General features: G+C 31.7%; 1 long non-coding RNA gene across 1 annotated transcript; it reads right to left on the bottom strand.

Annotated features, from left to right (window-relative positions):
• Positions 1–10,978: 10,978 nt before the first annotated feature.
• On the bottom strand, positions 10,979–18,789 carry LOC129222229 (uncharacterized). Its single transcript, XR_008580573.1, has 3 exons — positions 18,677–18,789; positions 12,581–12,634; positions 10,979–11,050 (listed from the first exon to the last, which is right to left on the bottom strand). It is a non-coding gene; the product is annotated as an uncharacterized LOC129222229 (long non-coding RNA).
• Positions 18,790–20,494: the final 1,705 nt, after the last annotated feature.

Here is a 20,494-nt window from a genome sequence, read left to right as displayed (position 1 = left end):
TCAAAACTATGCTTTTGATTTTTTTCTCTAAATATTTTTGATGAAACTGCGCATATTGTGCTAAAAAACTTTTTAGTTATGTAATTTTGTATGTTATATGCACATATTAATTAAAATATTCGATGGTTTTTAATATTGAAATGTCAAAAACCGAAACTAGTGGTAAGTCGAACTTCCGATAAGTCGAAGTTTTTCGTCGGTCTCTTTTCGGATTCGAGTTATTGTGAATTGACTGTAATTAGTAAAGAGCAGAGGCCACTGCTTGCCAACACCCAAGAACCAAGTCAGATTGTTTCATGATTGGAGCTCGCTTTATATGCAGATTGGCTGGGCTACGATTAAGTGGTGGAAAGATAAAAGTTATCAAATAAAGTTCTTGCGGATAATTTTACATTTTTATGTAACTGTTAATGTAATTTAATGGCTTTTTTATTTATTTTAGTGACCATACTAAATTTAACAGAACTCTTCATTGCTTATTTTATTTATCTGGCGAAATTTTCCCATTTTAATAGAACATTCGGAATAGTAATCTGCAGCACCAAGCCTTTTCAAAAATTGTCATGACTACACTACAGTAATTGTGATATTTTAGCCTATTCATTACCACAATCCCAAAAATTATTGATACTCAGTCAAAATTAAGAGGGCTCTTCATTCCCATTGAGAAAGAATAAATTGACTTGGACCAGCATAGCTGGACCCGAAGCCTGTTGCTGATGCTCATTTGTATATTTGTAAATGTGCTTGAAAATATTTGCGGTTCAAAACTGAAAAATTTAGAATATCCAGTGACCCGTTTATTAAACTTACCAACACCTAAAGTAGCGGCAAAATTTGCTTGAAATTGACAGGCGCTAGAAGAAGCTTTGGTAAATGCAGGAGATAAAATGACTAACATTCGGTGACATCTATAAACAACAAAAGTCAACAAATTAGTAAATTGTAGAAAAAATTCAGAAAATTTAGAGTCACAAGTTAAGTGAATATACATATGAAATAGTAAAACAACTGATAAAATATATTTTTCTAAATAAAACAATCTATGTATAAATATACTATCAGAAAAATATAAATTGCTGCCATTCTATGGAAGTCTAATGGAATACTTAGGCATTGTATATAATGCAAGACGTTTTTAAGTAAAATATGAAAAATGAGAATTATAACGAACTTTCCTCAGGCATTGCACATAAGACCTATACTTTTTGTATGCCCAATTATTTACTTTTATAATAATTATATAATTTTTAAATTGCCTATTTTTTTTTTATAGGCAATCTATAGAATGACAAATATTACGTAGGCAAAGCATAAAAAAAGTCCTGATAATGCCAATATATATATGATACATATTCATTGAAAGAATAGTTTTGTTCAGAATAACAAACACAATTATTATTCTAAAGAAATAATGAAAGTTCTAATAAAATAAAACTTTATTTTAAAGAATACGTAACAAAAATTAAAAGTTGTGCAAAACCAAATTTATACCTCTCTTAAGGAAACAAAATTTCCATAGAAAATTGTTTTTAAATTAACCTACTTACCTAGTAAGGTTAAATGACATTTTAATTCAAGAGGAGTACTATGCTAAACTTAAGATAATTTAAGAATCAGAGATGCATTTTATAATTTGCTGGTTATTTAGGACTCTACAGCATGCCTAGGAAACACGAGCAATATGAATTATTTCATACTGTGTTGATTGGTTTTAAGTATTATATACAATGCCTCGGCATTTCATAGAATGCCGGCTTTCAAACTTTGGAGGTAAAGGATCTGGAAATGCCTATTAGAAATTTCGGACAAGCAAAAAGAAACTTAAATGTTATTTTAGCCCATGCACACCCAGGGATGTGCCAACCAAAACGCTTTTGGAGCAATTTTGGGAGCAGGAAAATGGTGAGTTTGGAGCCACTTGGAGCAATAAAACGGTGAATTTGGAGCAGTAAAATTGCAAATTTGGAGCAGCCTGGATCAGTAAAGTTGCAAATTTGGGGCAGCATTCAGCAGTGAAAATTTAAATTTTGCATCAATTTAAAGCAACTATGTATATTTCACACACAGAAAACGTGTGGCATGATAAAATAATAAAAAAAGAGATTAAGGATGCAAAAACACCATAACTACAAATACAAATTGAAGCTGTCTTAATTAATATTATTATTTTTATTTATTTGTCTAATATTTTTCACAAAAGACAAGTCCTGTCCTGCTCTAATTTTTTCTTTCACTTCTTTTTATTTAAATTTAGTTCACACATTTACTTTGCTTAATACATCACTGCTTTAGTGCACATTTAAGTTAGAGTGATTTTGTTGCTTTTATGTAACATAGTCAAAAAGGCTTTTGAAAAACGGACAAAAAAATGGTTGAATTTAAAAACTTTACTTCAACAAGTTACAAGTGTGTTTTAAAGAGCTAATAGATTTTCTTTTTTTTTTTTTTTTTTTTTTTTGTATGTTTAAGTTATTCACTTATATTTGACCTTATTATTATTATTATTAATATTATTTGGCATATATGTTTATATACTGAACTACTTGATTAACAAATCTGAAGATCAAGCTAAGGCAACATTAAAACCTCTTTTTTTAACTGTTTGATATTTATTCACAAAATTAATAATGAAATTACAGTGAAAAAATAACGATTTTGAGAAGTGATGTCACAGAAAAGGAATTTTTAAATACACATGAAAAAAATATGAAAAATGCGAAAATATAAATAAATAAATACAAATTTTAAGACAGACTAAGAATATGGAAAAAATGCCTGAATCTGAGAAACTTGAAATGCCTGCATATTCATTACCCGAGCATTAGAATTCCCAGATTTTTTCTATCTTAAGTGTCTCCAACCAAAACTAGAGATCAATTTTCTGTCCTAAAATCTTAAGAAACCCAAGATTAAAAACTGGTGAACCATATTAATTTTTACAGACTGCATTCACTTAAATCAATTTGGATGCAATTGGATTGACATTTTCAAGTGGTCGTGGCAAGAAGACAAATTTACCTCATATACTGAAAACAAAGAATAAAGGTTGAAAATAATGATCAGTGCAAAATTTTTCTAGTCAAAGGAACAGAATCACATAAAAAATTAAAACAATAGAGTTTTTCAAAAGCAGATGCTATCGGATTTTGAAATGAGCAAGAAATCGGGACTAAGTCAAAAAATCCTAAAAACAAGCTTTAAATGCATAAACGTGATGATATTCTGCCAAAACTGACAAATATGCTAAAGGAACTGCAACATTAAATGCAAAAGTGCCGTTTTGGCACAAGTTTGTCTGATTTTAGTGCAGAAAAGTCCATTTGGCAGTTTTTTGGAGCAGTTTGGCTCAATGGGAAGTTTCCAAAATTTTAAAAGTATTTTTTTTCTGAAAGAGCATGCTTAAAAACATAGGATCTGACCAGTTTTTAAGCACTTTTATTATACTTGGCCTGATAGTCACAGAGAAATCTGAGGCCTGGTTTTGTTTATATCTCTGCAACTAGACCAAATCATTTCATTAAATGATTTGCTTAATCTTAAGTTACGAAGGTTAAAGTAGAATTTAAAATTCTAAAATAAAATTATTATTTCAGTTAGGATGGAAAACAGCAAATTTCATGCTATTTCCCTATTAAATGTTTAAATATGAAACCCTCATTGTTACAAAATTTTGTTGCCTTGCTACGGTAACGTTAATAGCAATCATAAAGAACATTTTGAGTCAAGGATTCTCTGAAGCAAGTATGAAATTAGCAAGCATAAATCCTAGAGAGGAAAAAGGATTAAATTTTAGTGCCAACTGTTTAAAGTTTTAGACACATATATAGGTTTTTTCCCTTTTTGTACCGATCATTTATATGAAAAAATAAGGTGAAGTTTCGTGAGGGTAAAATTATTCTATTTCTGAAATACATGTACACTAAAAAGAATGAAACAACAGAATTTTTTTTTAAATACCAAGCACTTTTCATAATGCATTCAAAAGGACAAAATAACTTTTCTGGGTCAGAAAGGACAATTTACAGGGTGGCGACAGGAACTGGAAAAAAAAGTTCATTGACTTTTCCCTGATTTCCTTGATTAAGTTCACCAAATTTCCCTGATTTACGTTATCAATGATAATGCTTTCCTTTCTTTGCCGTACCTGAAAAACATTGTATATTAAATAAAGTGCAGTGTTTAAAATGGTTTAAGCAGTTAATTAAAAATATATTTTGAAAAGACGCTCCTTTTTTTTTTGGTAAAAATAGTGTATTAAATCATCGACAGAGAAATATTGTAGGAAATCTAAAACAAATAGTTTACTTTCAGGAACCAGTTAACATAAGAATTCTAAGAAATTATTAAAATCACTCTTAAAGAAACATCTAATCATGATAAAACTAAAACATTTAAATGGAAATAATCTTGAACTGAATTTTCAAGCAGTATAATTGTTGCTTCAAGAATAACAAGTGATAGTTAAAGTATAGAGGCAATGTAGTTTTACTTACGTAAATAATACTGCCGTGTGCAGGTAAACAGCAGTATCTGCAGAAATTAGTTTTCGAGATATTTGAAGAAATGTGTGGTGGATTCAATACGAACAATAGGAAAATGTTGGAATTAGACGTTTTTTTCGCGCCTCTTTTTCAGTGGAAACCAAATAAGCGAGTATCTATACATATAATAAAACAAGATGTTTGTGTGTGTGTGTGTTTGTGACGCGCATCCTGGGAAAACGGTAAGGCCTAGAAAGATAAAATTTGTTACACAGGTGCAGTTTTTGCTGAAAATGTGCACCTTGGGCTTCGATTTTTGATATTTTAATTAGAAAAAAAGTTATTTAATGTTTTATGTTATTTTTAGCACTTTTTAGTACTTTTGACCTCACAGATCCCGAACCAATCGCGCCAGACGGATATTTTTTGTACTATTGTGTAGGAAATTTAATTTTAAATATGATGAATGAAAAAATTTTGAAGATAGAGCAATTTTTGTATTTTTTATAGATTTTTGAAAAAACCTTTATTTTACATTTTTTTCTGGGTTTAGTTTTTTTCGAAACCCATCCTGTGACAAGTATTGAACCCTCAATTCTAAAATTTTAGTTGGTAATAGTAAAAACATTCCGCCCCCTTCAGAAAAAAAAGTTTTGAAAAATACGCAATAGTTTTTTTTTTTACAATTTTTTTATTGGCAGAACACAACGCGAGCTGTTCGCTTGCCGGCTGAGTTCCGAGCTTACCTCATCACGTGATCCAACTGAAATCGTTTGCCTTCTCTTCACCTTTTTTTTTGCAAGGGCTATTTTGATTAAATAAATAAAGCCCGCAATTTTTTGCATGATCTTCGTTTCTGTTACGAATTGGCGGTTAGGTTAGGTAGATACAGAGATGGATAGAGGTTGAGTGGACAAAAAATGTTTTTGTTTTCGAATTAATACTTATATAAATAAAAAAAGATTGCACTGTCAGGAGGTAGATATGCGCAGATCGTATAGATCGATACATAGACAAATATAGAGTTCGATATAGCAGATGGACAGCAAGAAAGAGGCATGCCCGTCATTTAAGGAATTTCAACGGGGTGTCAGTGCCCCCCCCCCCCACACACACACCATGACTGTGAAAAAACAATGCTTTCACGTAAAAGTGGAAGTGCTTTTTGTTATTTTTCAACAAAGTTTGCATGAAGAGTACGTCGTTTGTGTCTCCCCCTCCTTTAAAAATATTCCAAACGACGGAACTGGAGATAGATCTAGAAAATATTTTATTCAAACTACTAATGATATACATAGATATAGATTGATCGATACCGCTACGAAATTTGTTTAAGCAGCCGCCAAAGGCGGCAACATCGGTGTAAAAAGGCGAATGATAATATTGAGAAAAAAGAGAAAAACAATGATTAATACCGTCAATAAATTGTCTAAGCAGCCGCCGAAGGCGGCAACTCTGGCGTAAAAAGGCGAATGGCGTAAAAAGGCGGACCAGCTGGTCGCCGCAGGCGGCTGGTGTACAATAAAGATAATGTGCAATAAATGACAAAAATGCAAAAAAAAAAAAAAAAGAAAAATGTGCAGTTACTGCCCTTTACTTGCACATGGCAGAATAGACATATTTATGTAAAACAAATTGAAATCTTTCAACAACCAGTCATATAGAGCTATTCTCTAATCAAAAACTTAGGTTTTAATGAATGAATACATCGTTTTAACTATTAAAAAAGTTTTCAAAAATAAAAAAACTTAGATTACTCTTATTAACAAACAACATTGAAATTCAAAAACAATTATAAATTTCAAAATGTATATGGTTTTAAAATAAGAGTTTTAAAGTCTGAAAAAAAAACCCTTCATGTAATCTGAAGTGACAGCAAATAATACCATAGCCAAAAAAAAAATCAGTCAAAATTCCATTTTAGCAATTAAATTAAAAACGCCAAGTGCTAACTTTTAAGATTTTTTTCAGTAGTAATTTAAAAAACAAAGATTTTTTCTTGAAATCGTGATAACAGTATGCTAATTACTTCAAGGCAATGAGTAAAGGCAAGGGAGCAAAGTCATTAATGACGACTTCCTCTTTGCCTGTAGGGTTGTTTTATTTTATGTAGCTTGGAAAGCTTGGAAGGAAAATTCAAGCAAGGTAAAATAAAGAACTTTACAGATACAGAAGCAATCTTAGGAAGCTCATCCTAAGATTGAATACTTTGACCTTGAGGAAAAAAGATAATTCATGGGGAATCAAAATACTTCATTTTGCAAGGGAATTTTTTTTTCTTCATTTGATCAATATCCCTGAATTTGTTATTTTTTCAAAATTCTCTGATATTTCTATGAGTGATAAAGTTTCCTGACTTTTCCCTGATCTCCCTGATCGGTCGCCACCCTGATTTAAGAATTCCTGTAGTTTTCGAAAATTTCAAGAAAATAACACCACAAACGAAGAAAAGTGCGGTTCTAGTCATTTCAAACCAAACTTTCCCAATAAAAAAAATATATGCATGTTTCAACATTCAAAGTTATGATTGAAAGCTAGATAATGATAATAAATTTTCTTCATAACTTGAGTCGCACTTGTCTTCGTTTGTGGTGTAATTCCCTTGGAATTTTCGAAAACTACAGAAATACTTAAATTATCCTTTCTGACCCAGAAAAGTTATTTTGTCCTTTTGAATGCATTATGAAAACTGCTTGATATTTTTTTAAAAATTCTGTTATAAAATAATTTGTTTAAGTTTAATATTTTTAAAAAATTACTTAAATCAGTGCGCTTTCATTGTTTACGCTTTTTTCCAATGACGTCGCAAATGATGAAATGCCATTCACAGAGCAAAATATTTAATTCGCATCTTTACTCACGTGTATTGGCAACGATATGGTTGATAGCAAGCGTAGAGCGCAATTTTAATTCGCTTCTTGATTATCATAACGTGGAAACGATGTGCCTTAAAGCATCATTTGTGACGTCATCAAGACCACGCCTTGTTTGAAAAATTGGACATTTAAAAAAAATAATTAAAAAATAACTGTTGGGAAAATGAAAGTATTTTCTGGGTCCTTGTTTTTTTTTTTTTTTATTCTATCGATTTCAGTGGCAAAAAGTACTACTTTTGACTGAAGGAAACAACCCCATTGGCACATCCCTGCATGCCATGCACATAGTAGTGGTTGTGCATAACTTCTGAAAACAGTAGTCTTTGACATGACAGACAAAAGAAAAAAACTGCAAATCTACACCATAATTTTATTTAAACTATTCAGCTTTAGATGACCATGTGAGAGAAGTGATCAATATCTTTTGTAGTTTTCATAGAACTGACAACTCAGCCAAACCTTAAGAGGGGAAAAGAGAAAATGGACAAGGAGGACAAGGCATAAGGGTTTCAAAACTGGGCTGCAAAAGAAGCAGGAGAAAGGATAGACCATAACTACTCAGCTGTGTTAAATGCACGAATTACCAAGGCTTTAATGCAAAAAAAAAAGGAAAACATGCAATAATTTGCAATTTTTTTTTGTATTAAAATGTTGGTAATTCATTCATTTATTTTTCAAGCACCAAGGTTTTCATTTGTTACTCAGCTGTAGTTGATCGGTCATTGCAAGCTTCTCCCATGAGTGAGAATTTATATTAAACCCTTTAGCTTCACAAGGAACATATATTCTAACAGTGATTTCTTTCAGACCTTTTGCTACAGCACACATTTTAAGAATTAGGAGGGGGTCAAGGGTATATTTAAATGAGCAGAAAGGGATCAATTCTCTCTCTCTGAAATAAACCCCAAACTACCTATTAAAAGTGTAGTAAACGTGATATTCGTGCAGAAATAGGAAAAGCGGGTTCATGAGCACTCCCCAAGAAACTTTTTGAAATTGTTTTTCTTAAATTGCAATATTAGATTATCTTTGGTGTTGTTGGATGGATGGTAGAGTCGGGGACCCAAACACAGAAATATTTTGGATTTGAAATCTTGAAAACACAGTTGTGGGCCATCTTTGGCAGTCATAAGGAAAAGGGTGGGGTTCAAGGACACCCTGCCGGAAATTTAAAAAATTGAAGCTCCAAAAACAAAATTTTAGATGATCTATAATGATCTGTGTGGTGGAGAGTGTCAGGATGCAACCCTAGATATGTTTTAGAATTGAGTTCCTAAAGCCCGTATTGCTGGCCCCCTTTAATAAAGCTGGGGGGAAATGATGGGGTTCTGGAACATTGCCCTCAAAAATTTTTGAATTTGAAGACATACGAACACCAGTTTAGGCCATATTTGAAAGAATTTGAAGGAGGGATGGGGTTTAAACATACTGCCTATGCAATTTTTTGAAACTGAAACACTGAAAATCATAGCCCCCTCATTGATTCAGGAGCCTTTTTGCCAAATTGTGCAACCATTCCCTTTCATTTCTTTTGCTGAAAATCCAATTTTAGACAATCGTTAGTTATATTAAGGGGAGGGGAATTCTGGGGCTCCTCCTCAGAATTTTTTCAAAATTGAAGAAACTAAAAGTGGAATTGTAGGACATCTTTCGTAAAGTTAGAAGAAGGATGAGGTTTGGTTATTTTTCCTCACAAAATTTTCAAAATTGAAGTGTTAAAACCATGATTGTAAGTAATTTTTGATAATCTGAGAAAAGAAATGAGATTCAAAACTTTCTAAAGGAGATTTTTCGACATTAAAATCAGAAGTTGTCCACAAAATAATAGTTTTTGTTGGTTCTTATATTTAATTATGTTACCAAAAAAATAGCTAACAACAGGCACGTGTGGTGGAGCAAGCGAGTGACCAATTGTAAATTTACCTTTCTTTGATTAACTCAACCAAAGCTACTTGTTCCAGGAGACCGCTAACAAGATCACGACAAGGGAGAAAAACTTTCATGTTACAGGTTCCTTCTAAATACCTTACCAGGGACATAACAAATTCTAGATCTTCATCAGCATGACAAATGTAAGCATCATATGTACTGTATTCTGCAAGTAATAGAAAAGAAGCAGTAAGTGGAACAGCACACACATTCACAAAAGAATTTTCAGCATTACTAGTTAAAGAGACTCTTGCCGTAAAAAAAAAAAAATGTCCATGTTTAAATGCTTTAATAATAATATGCTCAGTAGAATCAAACCTGTTTTTGTGCAGTCTTTTTTTTTTTTTTAGCTATTTAGCAGTAATTTTTGCTGCAAAAACTATTTTTGCAGCTACTCATGAAGTTTTGAACAATTTTTTTTATGTTGTCCCAATCCATCGCACAAAAACAAATTTGAGTGTACCAGAGCTGCCAAGGTGGGATCTTAGTCAGTTTGATCACCGGGCATTTTCCTCTCATTAAACTTAAAACTACTCAATTTCTGAGTTGGCCCCTCAGTTTCTGACTAGGATAACATGGCCTCTCATGGCCCTACTTGGTGCTACTACCTAATATTGTAATCACTAGAGTTATGGTATGCAATTATTTCCTGCTTAATCTATATAAATAAAACAGAAAACATATATATATGTGTGTGTCTCTATACATATCCACAGCTTACGTCGGATCTCGAACAAATTTGGCAGGGAGGTACTTGCGCACCCAAGAAGGAACATAAGGGATTTTTCAAATGCCAAAAAAGTACTGAACTGTTCAAATTCAAATTTTAGGGCCCGACGCAGTTAGTTTTACAATAAAACCGAGTTTTGTTATTGTGAATGTACACTTGCTCACTTTTAAGTGCAAATATTGTTGATAACATATTGCTTTATGAAAAGAAGTAAGTTACATTTGAATGATGTTTTACAGTATGGCAGAGAAAAATGATTTACACTTTTCCCGAAAGCATTAACTATTAGTGCATTAAAGAAAGATTTAGAATGTAGTCTGAATAATCCTTTCGCACTAATTTTACATGTTTGAATTTTAATAATATTAGTATTACGTGCGACTATGTAACTATAAAGTGAACTGGCAAGTTCTTTTATATGAGTTTGCTTTTTTAAGCAAAGAAGATTTTGTCTAATTTTCTCTTTTTTTTACCATTATCATTTTTAAGGGTTCAGGAAAAGATGTCAACAAAAACTCAAAAAAAAAAAAAAAGTTTAGAAATTTTAACGTCACAAAATATTTACCTCCATTACATGCATAATTTGTACTCAAAAAATGTCTATCACTTGGCCTTAATTCAGTGGGAATACAAGATGCTAGAGTTAGAGAGAGAAAAAAAAGGAGTCTTAGTAACTAATAAAAGGTATAAAGGCTGATGCCAAATCAAAATGCAAAACCATACATATGGAAAGAATTTAAAAGCTATATAAATAGGATAAATTATAGAATCAAATAAAAAAGGGTGGAGGGGTAAAAGCTGTAGTAAATAATAACTGCAGCAACATACATCATTATAGAACAAAATAAAATTCTATGCATATACAGCAGTGGAACAGGAGAGATATTGTTTCAGAACAGTACATTTCAATTGGCCAAACCAAAATAAATTTTTTGAAATGGATTTGAATTTGGCATTACCTCTCATATCTGCATCCGTGGGACTAACAGTTCCATTTTCAGGGTTTAAACAAGCAGGAGCACAAGATGTTACTGGAAAAACTGATAACATGAGGAATTAGGAAGTATGCAATTGTAACATTTGATTAATTGTAGAAAATTTAACGAGGACATATTAGTGGGTAATTTAATGTAAACATTTTTGCAGAGTGACATTCAAACCATTCTTAACTAAAGCAGTCAAAATATACTTAGGACACATGCTCACATTTTGCAGCTGATGTTAAGTAATTATTATTCATTGTACGAAAAAATAAGTCCTAAGTATTAAATCATTTTTAGCAATTAAATATTTCTACTGATAAATGAAATCCAAGGGAAACCCTTGAGTTAACCAATAAAAATTAAAAAAATTAATAAAAAAAAAAATTGGCCTACAAAAATATAGGTAAAAAATTACCTAAACCATGCTGAAGCCATTGTGTACACAGAATGAATAATTCATGTTATACAGAAAGTAACGACTTTCAATTCATATTAAAAATTTTAGTGTGTAAGAGCTTTTCTTCTTGAAACTTGAAAATTCATACTAAAAGTTGCTCAAAAATTGGAGAAAAAATGCTTCGAGGTCAATCAGGGCAGGAGATACAATAACTAACGAAAATTTCATACTACTATAAACCTTTTCACCTGACTAGCAAGTAGATAAAACCTACACAAATTCTCTGCTGTATTTGTAAATAGCTTTAAGTCTAAGCATGTAATTACTTTGATAACAATAGCGTGGGGTTTGTTGGAAATGTCGGATCTTTGTGCTTGACACAAGAATTGGATAAAACCCTGTATCAGTATTTTTATAATTTGTTTTCATTCAATGGTAAATTTTTCATATCAATGTGCCATGCTTCACCTACAAAGGCTGCTTTCATCATTAGTGAATTTGCTAGTTTACCATCTGTGACGGGATGATAGTGGACTCAAGTAAAATTTTCTGAAGACATTGAAATTTTCAGACTACGAGGAAGCTCGGTATGATTGATTCTCTCAAAGTGAGTGGTCTTATTGATGCTACCAAGTGTTTGGCAGTACTTTGCAAAGGTTATTGCTTTTGAGAAACCAACTTAGCATTTTTCTTGGTCAATGAAGTCGCTGGTCAACTAGAACGCTTACCCAGGATCTTCAGAGAATGATCCCCATTCTGTCTTTAAAATGCCAGTAAAAAATGCATATATCAACAATTCTCAATCTTACCATCGTGGCAGGAGTACTGAATACTTCTCTTAGACAACAGTGTTCACCCGGGGGCACAAAACTAAGACATTGAAATTTTTAAGGAGTGTTGATTTTGAGGGATTTTGATTTGTTTTGGGGATGAGCATCTTGCCTTAACATTTTTAAAGCCTCTGAAGATTTTTTAAACAAATGCTGACAAAATCTAATGTTCAGCATTGGTCCTGAAAATCCATGTTAGAATTTTTATGTTATGACATTGTCATCTCCAATCAGTTTTTGAATGAAGGTAAATATTTACTACAAAGCATGCACATATGTTGAAAACTTAGAGAATGCATAGCTGTAATAAAGTAGAAAAAAAGAAAAATACACTGCAATAAAATTTCTTACCTACAGGAACTTGAATAGGATTTCGCATTTTTAAATATTTGTCTGCATCATTCTCTGTAAATAAGACAGGGTAAAATTTAGCATCTCGATGAAGTATACAACATAAGGGGATATCACACGAGAGAAATTGCAGGACATCTCAACCACAATAGCAACCGTAACGCTATCCGGAACTGGTTTTTCTACTCACTTCCACAAACGATCACTCCAAAATTCTCGTGTGCTATGGAAATTCGCAGTTGCTCGTATAGGGGTGAACTTTTTTCTCCGCTAGAAAAAAATTGCCTTTAATTCTGGGCAAGTTACGAAGGAACCAATCAGGGCGCTGGGATTTCGTGACGTCAGGCAGTGTCACTGTAAAATACATTTGCAATCGTGGCGACAGAAATGTGGGGATTCCTTTTATTGTTGTATTTATTTTACGTTTCAAAAATTTTTAGTTACACTTTAAAAAATGGATGAGCGACATTTAATCTTTGGTTTTGCATCTGATTTTGAATTTAAATTGCTACTTATATGTTAGTTAACATCAGTGCGAATTTTTTGCATTTCTTAATCTATATTGGTGTTTTTCGTTTCATTGGGTTTTTGAAAATTGTTTTGCACAAATGTTACAATGGGGTCGTTTCCAAAATTTTAAACATATTTTTTTCTGAAAGAGCATGCTTAAAAACATAGGATCTGACCATTTTTTAAATAATTTGTTTTTGTTTAATATTTTTAAAAAAATACTTAAATCTTTGCGCTTTCATTGTTTACATTTCTGTCGTGTGACGTCACGAATAATGAAATGCCATTTGTGTTGACATTCACAGAGTAAAATATTTAATTCGAATCTTTACTCACGTGTATTTCTGACGTCATCAAGACCACGCCTTGTTTGAAAAATCGGACATTTAAAAAAATTAATTAAAAAATAACGGTTGGGAAAATGAAAGTATTTTTGGGTCCAAGTTTTTTTTTTTTTTTTTTTGCTTATTCTATCAATTTCAGTGACAAAAGTGCTAATTTTGACTGGAGGAAACCAGCCCATTCTTGAAAAAGTTACGTGAAAATTCCTTTTTTAAAAAATCATAGCATTGAAGCTGTACTTTTCTTTTTTAATTCAAACTGATGGGTACATACAGTATGTACCATTTGAAAATACTTAAAATGTAGGAGAATGTGAGGCAAAGTGAAATATTTACTCTACTTTTAGCTCCACCTATTTAGTAATATTTTGACTGTGTAGTAACACATGTACTCTATTCCAGTCAAGAAAAATAATCCCTCTGAAAATCAAAGAATATGATAGTACAAAGAATTTTTTAAAAATGATACACACATTGTAATATTTTGTTGAGATGTCAAAAATTATGTTTGGCATTATTAAAGATAAAGTTATTTTTATTAACATTTGAAATATTGATTGAGACGTACTAATATTCAATGCAGTGTTAATTTGCTCAGTATTAAGCTTATTTGTATTATAAATGCTTGTATAGCTTGTATAAATGTGCATCATCGTTTCATTACATTTTTTCAAAGCGTCACTTTATTTTTAAATGTCTGGAACTATTTTAATAAACTTGGCCACAGATTTTCCTGTGTGCAATATGTATCTAGTGGCGTTATATTTGTGTAGGTTAAAGTGTTAGCACATCTCCAATATATTTATGAACTCAAAGTTTAAAAAAATAATTATAAAAGGCCTATTGATCAGAGTTTGCTGGGTTTTTTTTTTTTTTTTAATTTTTCATGTTTGTTTTTAGCTATGAATTCAGGCATAATTTGTTAGAATTAAAATTTTTTCTTACCTGTCAATAAGTGACTAATAATTCCTATCTAAAATTAAGACTTAATTTAGTAGTTATGGGAAAAAATAAGCCTAGAGAAGTCATATATTCTGTATGTCTTCTTTAAATGTAACAAGAGTATCACTTTAAATCAAACATTCAATTAATAGTAACAAAAGTTTTCTGAAATTTTCACCATAAGTTCTACAAATTAATGTTAAAACTCAAATATGAATTTTGCAGGAGGAGCTTTGGAGACTGCATGAAATAATAATTGATGCTCTAGCTCTAAAATCATTGCCTTGATCATTTCCTTTTTTTTTTTTTTTTTTGCCATCTTTTCAGAAACCCACATACAATTAAAGCTGCAAGAGCTGCATTAAGTATTTGATTACTAATTTCATCCATAAGTGTCAAATTAAAGCGACACAGTGTGATAACCAAATGCAGAATTGAAAAAAGCGATGAACAAGAGCAAGCACATGGATGTAAACTAAAAAATGGTAGCCCCCGTTGTGAACAAATCGAGCAACCGTCCGCGCAACCGGCAGCAACCCTGTAGGCAACTTCCCTTTCCGAAAAACCAGTTCCAGATAGCGTTGACGGTTCCTATTGCGGTTGCGATGTCCCGTAATTTCTCTCGTGTGATATCCCCTATACAACAAATACATTTATCCAATAAATTTACATCAAAATGTTTTCAAGTATCTATTCAAAAGTTTGAAAAATGTTTGATTCAAAATTATTTTCCAAGCATATTAGTTCAATAGACAAAAATTGTAACAAATTCCTAATGTACGAAGTTCTTGTAATTTTGAACACGCTTGTTACAGGAAAAATATGCAGAAATGTGTTCCAGGTGCCTTGGTAGCACAGTTGGGAACGAGTCAGTCTCGTGTGTTCCAAGTTCATTTTTCACGATTTAATACTTTTTCCAATTTATTTCTTGAATAATGTTTTTTCTCAATGTAGGAAGGATTGAGAGAGGGTGGATCACTTATGAGGTTTTGATTTTTTTTTTTAACAAAAAAAAAACAATATGTAGTAAAATTCTCTCATAACTTATTCAAGGGTTCAGATAATTTATGACGCAAAAGCCAAGTGATGTTATAGAGCAGCGCTCGATAACTAGTGGACAGCAGTACATATTCCAGGGGTCTGTCCAGGATTTTTCACAGGGTCCGTTTTTTGTGAAAAATCAAATAATTTTGTGAAAAATGAATTAATTTTGTAAAAAAACAAATATTTTCGCAATTTTTTTTTTTTTTTTTTTGTTAAAACGAAATTTTAGAATTTAGAGATGGCACAAACTGTATCAATTAAACTTAAAGTTGAGTGTTTTCCTCTTCTATGTCGAGAATATCATTCTGGATTGTTTTTTATATTGTTCTGGATATTTGGTGGGAGGGGGGCATCGCTCTCTCAAGTATCAATATTTATCTACCATTCTACATTATGTTAAATTATACTAGAAACATTTCTGTAGAGTATTTAAAATATTTGTAACAAAAAAATAAATAAAATAAAATTCAGACAAGGGTTCAGCATTTTTAACTTTTTGACCCAAGATACTCTTAAAAAGCACAGAATTTCGTTTAAAACTTATAAATTCCGTGATTTTAACAAAAATAAAAAGATATTTTAATTGTTTACCTTTTTACAAAGCGTACTAAACATCAAAAACTTCGAAAAATCGGATTCTCATAGTGGATGCAAAGAGATCGCAATTCTCAAAGTAAAGGCATCAAAAGTATAAAAACGGCTTGTAAAAGAAATATTTTTGATTAAATTATTTTAAAATTGCATTTTAGAGTCCTATGATAAACATTTCATTAATATCTGTATACACGGTTGAAGCAAAAAAATAAATAAATAAATAAACCATCTATATCTATCCTCATAAAAGGGAATGGAATTTTGCTTTAAAAACTTGAAATGAGAGATCTAACAAAAATAAAAAGACTTTTCATTTATTTGCATCCTAATAAAGCGAAGTTAGCTTGAAAAAAGAACAAAATATGATTCTCATATCGGATGTTAAAGGATTGCATTTTTCAAAGTGTAGACATCTAAAGAAAAAAAAAAGGTAATTAAAAGAGTTTATTTAAAGTTAATCATCCTTGTTAGCATCCAAAAATCAAAACCCATATAATTTTCTCCCAAAATAATAGTAAACATCGCACCGCACCTTAAAAACGCAAATATTGACAAGCTGGTAAAATGATGAGAATTTTTTCTAATCAAGTCATTATAAAGGTTCAACGCCAGACTCTAAGTTGTGATAATTTTTAAGTTGGTAACCCTATCTGAAGCGATCATATTTTCCCCCCACCCTTACTATCCTTTTGCAGTTTTAAGTTCATTTCGCAGATATATATTATTATTGTTTATTAAATCATGAGCCAGGAGATAAGTGCTTACCAACGCCTTTTCAGAAAAGTTTACAACAACACCGCTGCTAATTAGCTGTGATAAAACAAACAACAATCATTATATTTATTTGCAGTAGCAATTATTTATCGTTTGCAGGAGCATTGCAAGAGTGCCCGTGTTTTTTTTTTTTTTTTGCAAAATTAGATGATTTTGTATAAGCTGATCCCTCTAATTTGACTTCAGAAAAGGTTCCAAAAATTATCGGTTTATACACAAAAATATGCGTTATTTTGCTTTCACATTTGCTCTTTCAATAAACAATTTGTGAAAGATCCGATCTTGTTTATCAGAATTCTGTGAAGGGTCCGTTTTGGTTGATCGGAATTTTGTGAAAGGTCCGTTTTGGTTGATTGGTTTTTGTGAAGGGTCCGTTAACGGACCCAAATATCCTCTGGCCAGACCCCTGTATTCAGACCACAGAAGGTTAAAAACTGAACTGCGAAAAATGTTTTGAAAGCATAAATTACCCAAATAAACTATTTAAAAAATATTTTTTCAAACAATAACACGCTTTAGGCACCACCATTGTCATTTTTTGTGATACAAGTAATTGCATGGCTGATTTGAATCCTTAGTGATTAGGTATAGGTGGTCAAAAAAATAAATAAGAAAACAAAGCACTTGTCTGTTTGCCAAATGTTGCCAAAATCAATAGTGCTGAAATGTAAACAATAATGATTAATTTTTAAACAAAACAAACACTGAGAACATACTAAAAGTTGTATAAAAATCAGATGAATTACACCAAATCACTAAACTAAACCATTAAAATATAGAACAATACACCAAATATTGATAAAACAAGCAGGCCCTGATCCATGTACCCAAGGACCACGAAATGTTGGGAGTGGGGGTCACACCACTAAAGTGCCTGAGGATGTTAGAGGCATAGAAATTCAATAGGCAGTTAGGAGTCCAGCTGATTTTTTGAAGGGGGGGGGGGGCATAATTTATAGATTCTGGCCTGAGAGCAAGTCATAAATGTACATTAAAGTTCCATTAAAACAGCAGTTCCCAACCTTTTAAAGGCTATTAGCTACAAAGTGAGGAAAAAATTATCAAATATCCCTAAAAAGTTACTAAAAAATAAATTATCTATTGCATTTAACGTGAAAAATAATTATTTTCAATTGATTTTAATCATTCAAAGAAATCACCTGGTTTTCCAAAAGTTTTTTATTTAATCAAGATGTTGTCAATAAGATACTTGACATTGTTTAGTTCTAATCATTTGGCACTGCACTAAAGGTTTAGGGCAGTTGTGGCCGACAGCACGTCGTAAGTCGTGCTGCAAAACCAAAAAAATAAAAATGTCCAATACCTACATTTTTTTACTAATCACTAATGAAAGAAAAGGTAGTTATTTAAATTTGATGCACATGATTTTCTGAATACTTTAGTTTCAAGACAAAACAATGATCCAGTCTTTCTAATTATCCTCAGCCTTCAGGAAACCCCATTTTACCCCTTTGTGGGTAATATCCCCAGGTTGAGATCTGCTGTATGAAAAGGTGAAGTTAAAGTATGAGGAGCAAAAATGTCAACAACTGTTTTAGCAATGTCCCCAAAATCTTAAGGGGGGGGGGGGGGCTCAAAAATTTCTCCGTGGTTTAGCAGAATATTTTCCCCATGGAAATTTCTTTCAATACAGATTAGAGAAATTAAAATTTGACGTTTTTAATAACTTATTCATTAATGCCTGGAAAAGAAATTTTGATACATTTTTGCAAAGAAAAGAGCACTAAAAGCAAGGACGTTCTCATTTCCAAGGGGAGGGGGGGGGGGCTTGAGAGCCTACTTGCTCCCCTACATGGCGCTCTTGCTAACAACTAAAAGTTAAACTATCAGAATTATTTTCCAAGAATGATATGTCATATTCAGAACTTACCAATAAAAGGAAGGCATTCCTGAAGAACATCTCCTCTTTCCATTTTTCCCAGAAAATTTAAAAATTCGCCAACAGTAGCACTCAACTTATTTTCCCACATCTTCAAGATTTTTAAAGTAGGATCTTCACACCGAGATAAATCTCTGATTTCGATCATATCATAGTCCAAAAGTTCAGCAAGGCCTCTATAATCTCGAGCAATCATATTTTTTGAAAGAGATGTTTCTTCCACATTCAGAAAAAGAGAAATTCGTTTCCTGGTAGGAGAACTCAGAGCTTTGATTGGAATGGAAGATAATGCCGCATCATTCATGATCAATTATTAGAAACGTGACTTTTATATGAATGATAAATTTCTTGCAACTAGAAATTTTACGCCAGTTCAAAACATACAAAAAGGAATAAAATTCACTAAGAAGTTCTTAGTCGCCGATAAATACAATTTTGTTCAGAAGAACATAGTCAAACACTAACTAGCATAGGACTATCGAAAGTAAAAACTTGCAGGGAGTCTCTCTCTTTTTTTTTTTTTTTCAAAACATGAATAATGTTAAAGCAAAACCTTTTATTCCTTCTTGGTACAGATAAAAAAATAAAATAAAAATACAAATGTCAAACAAATGCTCAATTCTAAAAATCATTCGCACTTGAGAAAGTTAAAACGAAGTTTCTTTATAGATCAACAAGTGTCAAACTTTTTTGACGAAACTTTACTCTGATAATACTTCGTTTAACTAGGCAGAATGGCGCAATAATAAGATCAGAGATATAGGAGCGAAGTTTCTACTCTCCAATTACGCAGTTTCAGACGTTGCCATTTAAAGGTGACGTCATGAGGTTGCGAAAACACGTGACTAGTTCATAATCGTAATTTGCCAAAAGAGAAATATTAGCTTTTATACAGAGTAAAAATGATTTATTACATAATTTTCGATGTTTCAATGTTCGAAATATACTGCAACGCTTTGAAGTTCATAAACAAGCGCATCATCATTAATTTATAAATCGTGCAAAAATTATGCGTACAATGTGTTATAAAGTGTATAGAGGGTTAAGTTAGCAATTGTTTTTTTTTTAAGTAATTAAATTTTTTTGAGTTACTGATCTTTATAAAACTCGTTTATTTTTCGTAATATTTAGTTATGTTTTTACTCTGAAGGTAAGCGAGAAAGATTTACTTAACGACAGCATTGCATGAACTCGTTTTTTCCTTCGTTTTCTATTGCAGTTCCTTAAAATAAAAGTTATTCTTTATAGCATTAATATATTTCTAAAACAATTGTGCTCACTTCATTTAGGAAAATATTCACTCTATTTACAGATTGCTTGAAATGCAAAGAAAAAAAAGTAAAGCGAAATAATATTGAGCGGACCCATTGTTTTAAAAACAGACCCACTTTTTTGAACGGCGATGCTACAGAGGGAGGCGAAGGCAAAAATAAAATCAAAGGAGAAACGTAAGCCTAAAACAGTTCAATAAGAACAAGAAGCAATTCGTGATTGCTCAAAAAAAGAAAAACTTATTCGATGACCAAAAGTCTTTTACAGTTTTACTGAAAATATCCCTCCACCCTCCACCGAATTAAAGGAATAATTTTCTTTAAGTAAAATTTTCTACATTATTAAAAGTAAGTTCCAAATTAATGAATGCCCCTCCCCCGTAAGTTAAAAAAAAAAAAACTAGTATTCGCATGCATAATTTTACCAAAGCTTCAATCGCATAAACGCGGCGTGGAGATGCATTAAAATGCAAACAAAAATGCCCCCTCCCTTCCCAAAAAGGAAAAATAATTTAATTAAAATATTCATTGGCAATTC

This window comes from Uloborus diversus, chromosome 5 (assembly GCF_026930045.1).
Source record: "Uloborus diversus isolate 005 chromosome 5, Udiv.v.3.1, whole genome shotgun sequence".
NCBI lineage: Eukaryota > Metazoa > Arthropoda > Arachnida > Araneae > Uloboridae > Uloborus > Uloborus diversus.
This window is presented reverse-complemented; position numbering and strand designations above follow the sequence as displayed.